An 11,141-nucleotide genomic window follows, 5' to 3' on the forward strand; every position below is an offset into this window, starting at 1 on the left:
ACAGGAACTGTGACCATGTTGCTTACCATTGAAACCCAGTGTCTGACAGTGTCTGACTCATAGCAGGACTTAAATATTGGCAGAGTAATTGAATCAGTAAATGCTAGAATTAAACTCCAAGTCCGTATGAACCCCTCGTCATCAATCATTCTGGGGAATTGATTTGTCTGCTTAGGCTACCTAAGCAGAGGTATCACAGACTAGTAGCTTAAACAGTAGAAGTTTATCTTCTCATAGTTCAGGAGGCTGGAAGTCCAGGATCAGGGTGCTGCCAGTTTGGCTTCTGGTGAGACCTCTTTCCTCAACTTGCAGATGCAACTTCTTGGCCTTTTCTCTGTGCACACGAGGATAGAGATCTCTGGTGTCTCTTCCTATAAAGACATCAGTACTGTTAGATTAGGGCCCAACCCTTATCACCTCATTGAACCTTAATTATTAATTACCTTTTTAAAGGCCCCATCTCCAAATACAGTCACACTGGTTAGGGTTTCAACATGTAAATTTTGGGGAAAAAATTCAGTTCCATAACATTCTGCCCTCTGGCCCCCCAAATTCACATCCTTCTCACACACAAAATGCATTCATCCCCATCCCAACAGCCCCAAAAAGCCTTAACTCATTCCAGCATCAATTCCAAGTCCAAAGTCTCACTAAATGTCATCTAAATCAGATATGAGTGAGGCTGGAGGTATGATTCATCCTCAGGTAAAATTTCTCTCCAGCTGTGAATCTGTGAAACCAAACAAGTTATGAATTCCAAAACACAATGATGGGGGAATTCCCTAGTGGTCCAGTGGTTAAGACTGTGAGCTTCCAATGCAGGGGGAAGGAGTTTGACCCCTGGTTGGGGAACTAAGATCCCACGGACTATCCAGGGCAACCGAAAAAAATTTTTTTCTAAATTTTAATTGCATTTAAAAAATTAAAATAAGTTGCGTTTAAAAAAACCACACACACAATAGTGAAACAGGTATAGAACAGACATTCTTATCCCAAAAGGGAGAAATTTTTAAAAAAGAAAGGGGTAACAGGTCCCAAGCCAGTCCAAAATTAGCAAGGCAAATTCCAGTTGATCTTAAGTCTCCAGATTGATCCTCTTTAGCTCAATGTCTTACCCTCTGTGCCCACTGGAGCATAACCCCATGACCTAGGCAGTGGTCCTGCCCGCTCCGCTGTGCTAGGCGGCTTGCCCCCAAGGCACTAGCTGAGGGCATCCTGGCCCTCTGAAACCAAGGAAGTGGCCCTATCCTTTGAAGGGCCTTGCAGTGGGAGCAGCAGCCCTGATAATCTCTGAATCATCTTCATGGTCATTTTCCCCTTTTCTTGAAAGATAGCAATATTGAAGCTGGCTATTCTATTGTCCTGCTCTGTAGATTCCAAAAATCTGACAGCCTTCCTCCACTCTTTTCTCTGTCCCTTTAGTCCCTGCTGGCAGTGATTCTGCAGGTATAATCCCACCTCTATTCCTGGCCTCAGCTGAGATGGCTGATTCAATTCGTGGATAATCTCATTACAGAATGATCATCCATCCACACCCTTGATGTTTTCCTCCAGAACGCTGCTTTCTTATTTTTTGAAATATGATAAGCTGAGAATTTTCTAAATCTTTGAATTCTGGTTCCTTTTGCTTAACCATCTCTCTCCTCTCACATTTTACTATTAGCAGTAAGGAGAAGCCAGGCCACCTTCTCGATACTTTGCTTAGAAATTTTCTCTGCTAAATATCCAAGGTTGTCACACACAATTGTCTACCTTCCACAAGACACTGCAACACAACTGAGACAAGTTCCTTCCTCATCGGTAATGAGGATCACCTTGCTGTCAGTTTCCAGTTCCATGTTCCTCATGCGATCCCATCAGAAGCAGCCTTATTATTCATAGTTCAGCAGCATTCTCTTTCAGATGATGTGTCTATTCTCTACAGCTTTCTCTGTGGCTCTTGACTTTTCTTTCTAAGTCTTCACCAGAATCACCTTTAATGTTCATATTTCCACCAATAGTCCCTTCAGGGCAATCTAGGATTTTTCCAGCTCAAAACTCTTCAAGCCTCTACAGATTACTCAGTTTAAAAGCCACTTCCGGGACACCCCTAGTGGTCTAGTGGTTAAGAATCTGCCTTCCAATGGAGGGGACGCAGGTTGGGGAACTAAGATCCTGCATGCCATGGGCAACTAAGCCGCAACTGGAGAGAAGTACAGGCACTGCAATGAAAGATCCTTCGTGCTAAAACTAAGACCTGAATAAATATTTTTTTTCGAGATAAGCCACTTCCACATTTTTAAGTATGTGTTACAGCAGCAACCCTATGCTTGGTACCCTAATCAGTATTATTCAGGGATCTCTAAAGAAACAAAATGAATAGGATAAACAAAAATGAAAAGGGAAATTTATTATAAGGAAATGACTTTTGCAATTATGATGGCTGGAAGTCCAACATCTGCAGAGCCAATGTCCCAGTTCAAGTCCAAAGGCTGGCAGGTGGCTATAGAAACAGGAACAGTCGACATCTCACTTTGAAAGCTATCAGGCAGGAGAATTGTCTCTTACTCAAGAAAGGGTCAACATTTTGTTCTAGTCAGGCCTTTGACTGATTGAATGAGGCCCACACAAAGGAGGACAATTTACTTTTATTAGTCTACCAATTTAAATACTAATCTCATTCAAAAATATCTTTGCAGAAACACCCAGAGTAGTATTTGACCAATTATCTGGGCACCCCATGGCTTAGTCAAGTTGGTACATAAAATTAACCATCACAGGAATCACATGAGAAAGTATATGTGATCAAAGCTTAATGAGTATCAGGGCCAGTGTAAGAAAAGGATCAACCCTAAAGCTGGCACTGTGATTTGCCATCCACTCATTTCTCACACACCTACTGTAAATGTCTCAGTTATCTATTGCTATATAACCAGCTATCCCAGAACTTATTAGCTTGCAACAGCAATCGTTTATTCTTTTTCATGTGTTTGTGGATCAGGATTTGGGGCAGAGCTCAGCTGGGTGGTTCTTCTGCTCCAGACATTAGCTGTGCCACTCATTCAGTTGGGCTTGGCTAGAAAGTCCAAGAAGACTCGACTGAACTATTTGGTACCTCATGAGCATCCATCTCCAAGTGCTGTCTCATCAGTCTCTAGACTGTCATGGTTTTTGTTTTTGTTTTTATTTTTACAGCTTATGGCTTGCTTCCCCAAGAGCATTTCAAGAGGAGAAGCAAGCACTTGTCAGGTCGATGCTTGAATCATGCTTCTGATGGCACATTGTCCAGAGCCAGTCACATGCCCAAACCCACCTGTGGGAGAGGACTATACAGGGGCATGAAGACCAGACTATGCATGGTTCCTTGGGTCACACAGTCTCCAATGTAACAGGCAACCAACATATGAGGGACACCAGTCCTGATTCTTGTCCTTAAGGATCTTACAGTCCAGCACAGCATTTCTGAGTAGTACTGGGCCACAGCATCTCAACACCATTCATGCAAACACAAGCCCCAATGTGAATTCTTGCCTCCTTTGGATAAAGCATCTCATTTTGTAAAAGCAGATTATCATAGAATATTAAGTGTATGCACATATTTGTCACTTTCCATACATATAATTTTTCAAAATAATTTTAAAGGAAAATATCGCTAGTTTTGCTATTTGTGGGAGTATATAGTTGACCCATGAACAACATGAGTTCTAACTGTGTGGGTCCACTTACACTCTGATTTTTTTCTGAGTAAATGATACAGTACTACACAATTATCGGTTGACTGAATTGAAGATGCACAACCACCAAAACAGATGATCAGCTATAAGCTATACATATAGTTTTGACAGTGTGAGTGTTGGCACTGTTAATCCTGCATGTTGTTCAAGGGTCAACTGTATTTTATTACATTCCACAACATGCTCAGAAGACAGTTTGGGAAATGCCAGCCTAGTGAACCCTAGTAGGGATAGAAAGTTTGGTGGAAAAGGCTTTTTGACTCCCAGGGTCACAGACACAGGTGGCCCATGGTGTATGAGAGACATCTCGTCCCACTAGGTTGGAAGGCCCAGGGTGTCTGTGGGACTCATCTCCATGAGTGATGGTCCATGAGGTCAGGGAGCATCATTCCTACACCACTGGAGGAGAGGCTGAGACAACACACGGCAGGAGACCTTGACACATCATTTGTGTCACCTTGCACCCCCTCTGTACCTGGCACATGGTCACACACTGAACACCACCCACCCCGCCATATCTGACCCCACTTCAGAATGACTGAGAAGAATAGGAGGCGCTTTTCAAGGGCTTGAAATTTTCCTGCCAAAGCCCAGACTCCAAAGCACTGCAGAAAGAGAGGCCTCAGCTCTGAGCAGAGTAAGCAGGGCCATTGGCCAGCCAGCCAAGGTTACTCAGAGTAGTATTATCTACAGGATGGTCTACAGCAGAATCTCCAGTGGCAACCAGGAGATCCAATGCATTAGCCTGGAAGAGGGCCCAGGAATCTGCATTCCTAGCCTCCACCATGGGTCCCAGGGTGCTAGTCCCTTCCCAGGGTCTCCATGTGGTTGTTTTGGAAAGGTCCCAGTGGGGTGGGGGTAGCAGAGGGACACCAACCCTCAGGTGTGGCCCCAGGTTATATTCACTATAGGCAGGGCACAGGTGACCAGTAGCCAGAGATGCAAGAAGCTTCACATGCCAAAGCGAATTTTTTTTTAAGATTCGTTTTTATTATTATTATTTTAGCTGTGCTGGGTCTTCATTGCTACGTATGGGCTTCCTCTAGTTGCAACGAGTGGGGGCTACTCTCTAGTTGTGTACATGGGCTTCTCACTGCAGTGGCTTCTCTTGTTGCCGAGCATGGGCTCAAGGGCACACACGCTTCAACAGGTGCAGCATGTGGGCTCAGTAGGTGCAGCTTGTGAGCTCTAGGGCAAAGGCTTAGTAGTTGTGGCACATGGGCTTGGTTGCCCCAAGGCAAGAGGAACCTTCCCAAACCAGGGATGGAACCCGTGTCCCCTGCATTGGCAAGCAAAATCTTAACCATTAGACCACCAGGGAAGTCTCAAATGAACTTTTTATTTTCAGACTCTTGATAAATACATATATGTATGTATGTATTTCTCTTACAACGGCAGAAACAACTAGCCTCTAGTTTCCCTCCACATAAAAATCCCCAGAGATTAAATTGTTTTTTGAAAAAGGAGAGAAAATTGGATCCTGGTTCTGGGTGGGAGGAGAGCTCAGAAGAGGGGAAATGAAATTAAGAAAGGAGGCAAAACGCACAGAATTCCAGAAACCTCCTTATGGTTTCCTACCCCCTGTATCTTATCTACTGTGTATTCCCACCCCACCAGGGGAAAACCAGACTGGACCTACCCACCCTCCCTGCCTCACTCCCCCTCATTCCAAATGTACCGATAATCCTTTCAGACCCAGGACCTAGTGAAAGAAGTCAGAAGGAGTATAATCTCACTTGTTGTGGAATCTGGAAAAACAGATCTCATAGAAACAAGAGAACAAATTGGTGTTTTTTTGCCACCAGAGGCAGAGATAGAGGATAGGGGAACTGAGTGAAGGTGGTCAAAAAGTAAAACTCCCAGTTATAAGTTTTATAACTTCCAGTTATAAGATTAATAAATTATTGGGATGCATTATACAGCAGGGTGACTACAGTTAACATGACTGTGTTGTATATTTGAAAGTTGCTAAGAGAGTAGATCTCAAAAATTTTTATCACAGGAAAAAAATTATAGTTATGTGAGGTGATTGATAGATGTTGTGTAATCTTATTATGATTATTATTTCACAGTGTATGCATCTGTCAAATCACTGTTGCTCACCTTAAACTTACACAAAATGTTATGTGTCAATTATATTTCAATAAGCCTGGAAAAAATTAAAATTCAAAAATAAAAGGCCTCAACAGTGTGGAGATTTCTTAAAAAACTGGAAATAGAACTGCCATATGACCCAGCAATCCCACTTCTGGGCATACACACCAAGGAAACCAGATCTGAAAGAGACATGTGCACCCCGATGTACATCGCAGCACTGTTTATAATAGCTAGGACATGGAAGCAACCTAGATGCCTGTCAGCAAACAAATGGATAAGGAGCTGTGGTACATATACACCATGGAATATTACTCAGCCATTAAAAAGAACTCATTTGAATCAGTTCTAATGAGACGGGTGAAACTGGAGCCCATTATACAGAGTGAAGTAAGCCAGAAAGATAAAGACCAATACAGCATACTAATGCATATATATGGAATTTAGAAAGATGGTAACGATAATCCTATATGCAAAACAGAAAAAGAGACACAGATGTACAGAACAGACTTTTGGACTCTGTGGGAGAAGGCGAGGGTGGGATGTTTCAAGAGAACAGCATCAAAACATGTATATTATCAAGGGTGAAAGAGATCACCAGCCCAGGTTGATGCATGAGACAAGTGCTCGGGACTAGTGCACTGGGATGACCCAGAGGGATGGGATGGAGAGGGAGGCGGGAGGGGGGATCAGGATGGGGAACACATGTAAATCCATGGCTGATTCATGTCAATGTATGGCAAAAACCACTACAATATTGTAAAGTAATTAGCCTCCAACTAATAAAAATAAATGGAAAATAATAATAATAAAAATAAAAGGCCTCAATCCACAGCGAGCTCAAGATTAATTCCAATGTCGAATATTTGGAATGCAGATATTCTTGATTAGCTCAGCCTGAGGCTTTAACAAGCAGTCAAACTGGGGTGAGAGTTGACATCCTGCAAGAGGGCATTATTTATGAACACTGAACATCCTTATCTGAAGTCCTAATTCCTGTGACAATGTACTTATCAAGTTGCCTAGGTACTTTCATGTCTGCATTTATGTTTGTTTTATTATTTTTTAATAGAATTTTTTTTCTGTAGTTGCAAGATGGGTTTCTCTTTTAGTTGCTCTGCAACATGTGGGATCTTAGTTCCTTGACCAGGGATGGATGTCCCCTGCATTGAAAGTTGGATGCTTAACCACTGGACCACCAGGGAAGTCCTGCATTTGTGTTTGTATTGTGTGAGTTCTTCTACCACTTAAATTAAAAAATATATATAAATATATATAATTATTAAAATATATATATTATATATATATAATGTATAAATTATATATATATTTTTTCATTTAAGTGGTTATCAGCATTGCCTAAAGCCCTCCCCTCAGGCCTTGTCTCCAGAATGTCCAGGTCCCAATGCCCATTGAACCCTACCCCAAAAGGTTTGTGGGTACAATTCAGGGATCCATGACTTCGGGTGAGTAAAATATATATATTTGTATAAGCCTCAAACTGAAATTTACCATTTCCTTTATTGTAAATGCAGGGAACAATCTACAGTAGTATTTGCAGACATTTGTGACATTGTGTTTGTGATATAGTATTTGTGACATTGTCACCAGTAGAAATCATTTTGAGATCACATTGGAATTATTGCCCATCTTTTGAAATATCTACCCAGCTCTACTTTTAAATGACCACCACCAAAGTGTCAGTAAAGAACCTGTTACTCTTTCATAAAGTTTTTTCCTTCATGGTTTGATCTCTGTATTTTTGCACCACTGGTTTCTTTTGTAGACCTGTGGATTTGATTGTGTATGTTTGAAAACACCAAGAAAAAGTCTATAGGCTTCAGCAGATGTCCACTGTGTCTATGGTCCATGAAAAGTCATGTCTTAGAGTTCTTAGTCCTAATAGTTCTTAGATTTTTTTTTCTAGTATGAAAATCCCAAAAGTGTTCCTCTACCCTAGTAATTACATTTTTGGTATTTTCTTGAGAGAAAGCTTTAAGAGCCAAAAGCTGTTATGTAATCCTTGCCTTTAAACAAACATGTATTTTATTCATCACAATGGTATCTCTTGACTTTTGGAAAACAGTGGCCACATCTGCAGGAGAGCTCCCATTGATCAGTCTGGTTTCCAGACTCCGTGCAGTAACCCGCTTCTGCATGCAGGCCCACCGAGACGAGCATGTGGATCTAGGCAGAGCTGTGGGACCCAGAGCATGTCACTCCCACTCCTCCCAGCATGAGGCTGGCCCCGGGAAATACTCAACAGATACAAGCTGGCTTGGGTGGACCTGAGGCAGCTGTCCTTGGGTGTAATGTGACTAACGCCCCTCCCACCCCCACCCCTACTTCTCCACCAGCCCCCAGCCTCCTGGCCCTGACATAGAGTTGTCACAGCCAACAAATGAAAATACAACATACCTGGTTAAATCTGAACTTCAGGCCAACAGCAAATTATTTTTGACTGTAAGCATGTCCCATGTAATATTTGGGATATACTAATACTTTAAAAGATTCTTTGTTTATTGAGGAACCTGTTCCTATAGGAGCCTGTTCCCAGAAAGGTCCCTACCCAGGTCTGGCTAAAGGCCATGCCTGATCCCAGGTTCTCAGCTGAGACTCTTGCCTCCATCCAGGGTCCTTTCCAAGACCATAGGATGAAAGGAGTGGGGCCAGGGAGATGCCCAACTGCGGCCCACCGCCCTAGCAGCTCACCCTCAGCCACTCCCACTCACCGGCTAGTCTCAGGACACCCCCGCCCCTCGTCAGTAAGAGGAGAGAATTGGTCCAGGGAGGAATTCGAAGCTCCCGCCATGCTCAGAGTTAGACTTAGTAATACTTCTGGAGAATCTTTAACCTCTGCCTGCATGAAAAGGACATTTCAAAGCCCAGTCCTCCTTAGGAAGTAGCCTATCCCCCTCCATTTACCTCAGTCTGGGAGCTCCTCACTCAACCACGGCTCCTGCAAATAATCCTACCAGGACACCATGGGAAATGACCCAATGACCAGGTACCCACAAAAAAAACACATAGCAGCAAAAGTCAAAGCAAGGACAGGTGCACAGACGCGTTCACTTAAGGAATGGTGAGAACCAGCGGGGCTTCCCTGGTGGCTCGGTGGTAAAGAATCTGCCTGCCACTGCGGGAGACACAGGTTCGATCCCTGGTCCAGGAAGATCCCACATACTTTGGAGCAACTAAGCTTGTGTGCCACAACTACTGAGCTTGTGCTCTAGAGCCCAGGAACCACAACTGTTGGGCCCACATACTACAACTACTGAAGTCCACACTCTAGGGCCCTTGAGCCACAACAGGAGAAGCCACTACAATCAGAAGCTGAATTGTGCAATGAGGACCGAGCCCAACCATAAACAAATAAATTAAATATTTTTAAAAATAAAAGAAACAGTGAGGTACCATCAACAGATTAACTGATATAAATGTTTCATCTACACACACACACACACACACACACACCCATGCACAATGGAATACTACTCTGACATAAAAATAGATGAAACTTACCATTTGTGCCAACATGAATGGAGCATGAGGGAATTATGCTTAAATGAGTCAGATGGAGAAAGACAAATATCATGTGATTTCACTCCTGATTTGTTAAAAACAAATTAACAAAACAAAAATGAATAAACAATCAAAATAACACTTAGATGCAGAGAACAGAGTAACAATTATCAGAGGGGAAGGGTTGAGGGGTCGGGAGAGCAAAATAGGTAAAGGGGCTCAGTTCAGATGAACAGTGACAGATGGAAATTATATTTTTGGTTGTGAGCACACTGTATGGTATATAGAAGTAGGAAAACAATGTTGTATACAGTAAAACTTACATAATCTTATAAACCAATGTTATTTCAATTTAAAAAAATCTAAAATGTAAGAACAAAAGAAAGGGGACTTTCCTGGCAGTCGAGTGGTTAAGACTCCACGTTTACAATGCAGGGGGTGTGGGTTTGATCCCTGGTAGGGTTAATTAAGATCCCACATGCCTTGAGGTGCAGCCAAAAAAACAAAAAAAAAATGAAAGGAAGGAAGACAGAAAAAGAGAAAAATGAGAGAGAGAGAGAGGAAAGAGAAAATGAAGGAAGAACAGAAGGTGGGAGAAAGAAAGATGGAAAGAGTGAGGCCGATAAACCAAAAGGATCAGTCACAGTGAGAAAACCTCACAGGTATAGAGGCTGGGAAAAGTTCCCACTTAGCAAACATCGAGAACACACATGCCCCACAGTTTCATCCCCATCTGGGCCATCATCCTGAACCAGAGATATCCAAGGTGGTACTGGAGTCCAAGGCTTTCCCAACCACACCTCCTGAAGAAGCTAAAACACAAACAACTCAACCTTGAAAGTGTTTCATTTTTTTATATCAGGCTGAAGTAATAGATTAGGTTGAAACTGGAACCTGGAAAGATGTTACCCCAGATAGTGATGATGACGGCGATAACAGCAACCACAATTGCCAGCATTTCCTGGGTGCTAGCTCTACCCCAGGAACTGTGCTCCATGCTCTGCATACATTATTTCACTCAACCCTGGCGACAGCATGTAACAGAGGAGCTGATATTAGGCCCATTTAGTTCAGTTCAGTTCAGTTGCTCAGTCATGTCCAACTCTTGCAGCCCCATGGACTGCAGCACACCAGGCCTCCCTGTCCATCACCAACTCCCGGAGTTTACTCAAACTCATGTCCATTGAGTCGGTGATGCCATCCAACCATCTCATCCTCTGTTGACCCCGTCTCCTCCTGCTTTCAATGTTTCCCAGCATCAGGGTCTTTTCAAATGAGTCAGTTCTTTGCATCAGGTGGCCAAAGTATTGCAGTTTCAGCTTCAACATCAGTCTTTCCAATGAATATTCAGGACTGATATCCTTTAGGATGGATTGGTTGGATCTCCTTGCAGTCCAAGGAACTCTCAAGAGTCTTCTCCAACACCACAGTTCAAAAGCATCAATTCTTCGGCGCTCAGCTTTCTTTGTAGCCCAACTCTCACATCCATACATGACTACTGGAAAAACAATAGCTTTGACTAGACGGAACTTTGCTGACAAAATAGTGTCTCTGCTTTTTATGCTGTCTAGGTTGGTCATAACTTTCCTTCCAAGGAGTAAGTGTCTTTTAATTTCATGGCTGCAATCACCATCTGCAGTGACTTTGGAGCCCCCAAAATAAAGTCTGTCACTGTTTCCACTGTTTACCCATCTATTTGCCATGAAGTGATGAGACCGGATGCCATGATCTTAGTTTTCTGAATGTTGAGTTTTCAGCCAACCTTTTCACTCTCCTCTTTCACTTTCATCAGGAGGCTCTTTAGTTCTTCAC

At 42.8% G+C, this 11,141-nt stretch overlaps 1 long non-coding RNA gene across 1 annotated transcript; it reads right to left on the minus strand.

Annotated features, from left to right (window-relative positions):
* Positions 1 to 210: 210 nt before the first annotated feature.
* Positions 211 to 9,411, minus strand: LOC110144041 (uncharacterized). The gene is made up of 2 exons (XR_002315783.2): positions 9,330 to 9,411; positions 211 to 371 (listed from the first exon to the last, which is right to left on the minus strand). It is a non-coding gene; the product is annotated as an uncharacterized lncRNA (long non-coding RNA).
* Between the last annotated feature and the right edge of the window lie 1,730 nt (positions 9,412 to 11,141).

The sequence above is a fragment of the Odocoileus virginianus genome, chromosome 2, assembly GCF_023699985.2.
Source record: "Odocoileus virginianus isolate 20LAN1187 ecotype Illinois chromosome 2, Ovbor_1.2, whole genome shotgun sequence".
Taxonomy (NCBI): Eukaryota; Metazoa; Chordata; class Mammalia; order Artiodactyla; family Cervidae; genus Odocoileus; species Odocoileus virginianus.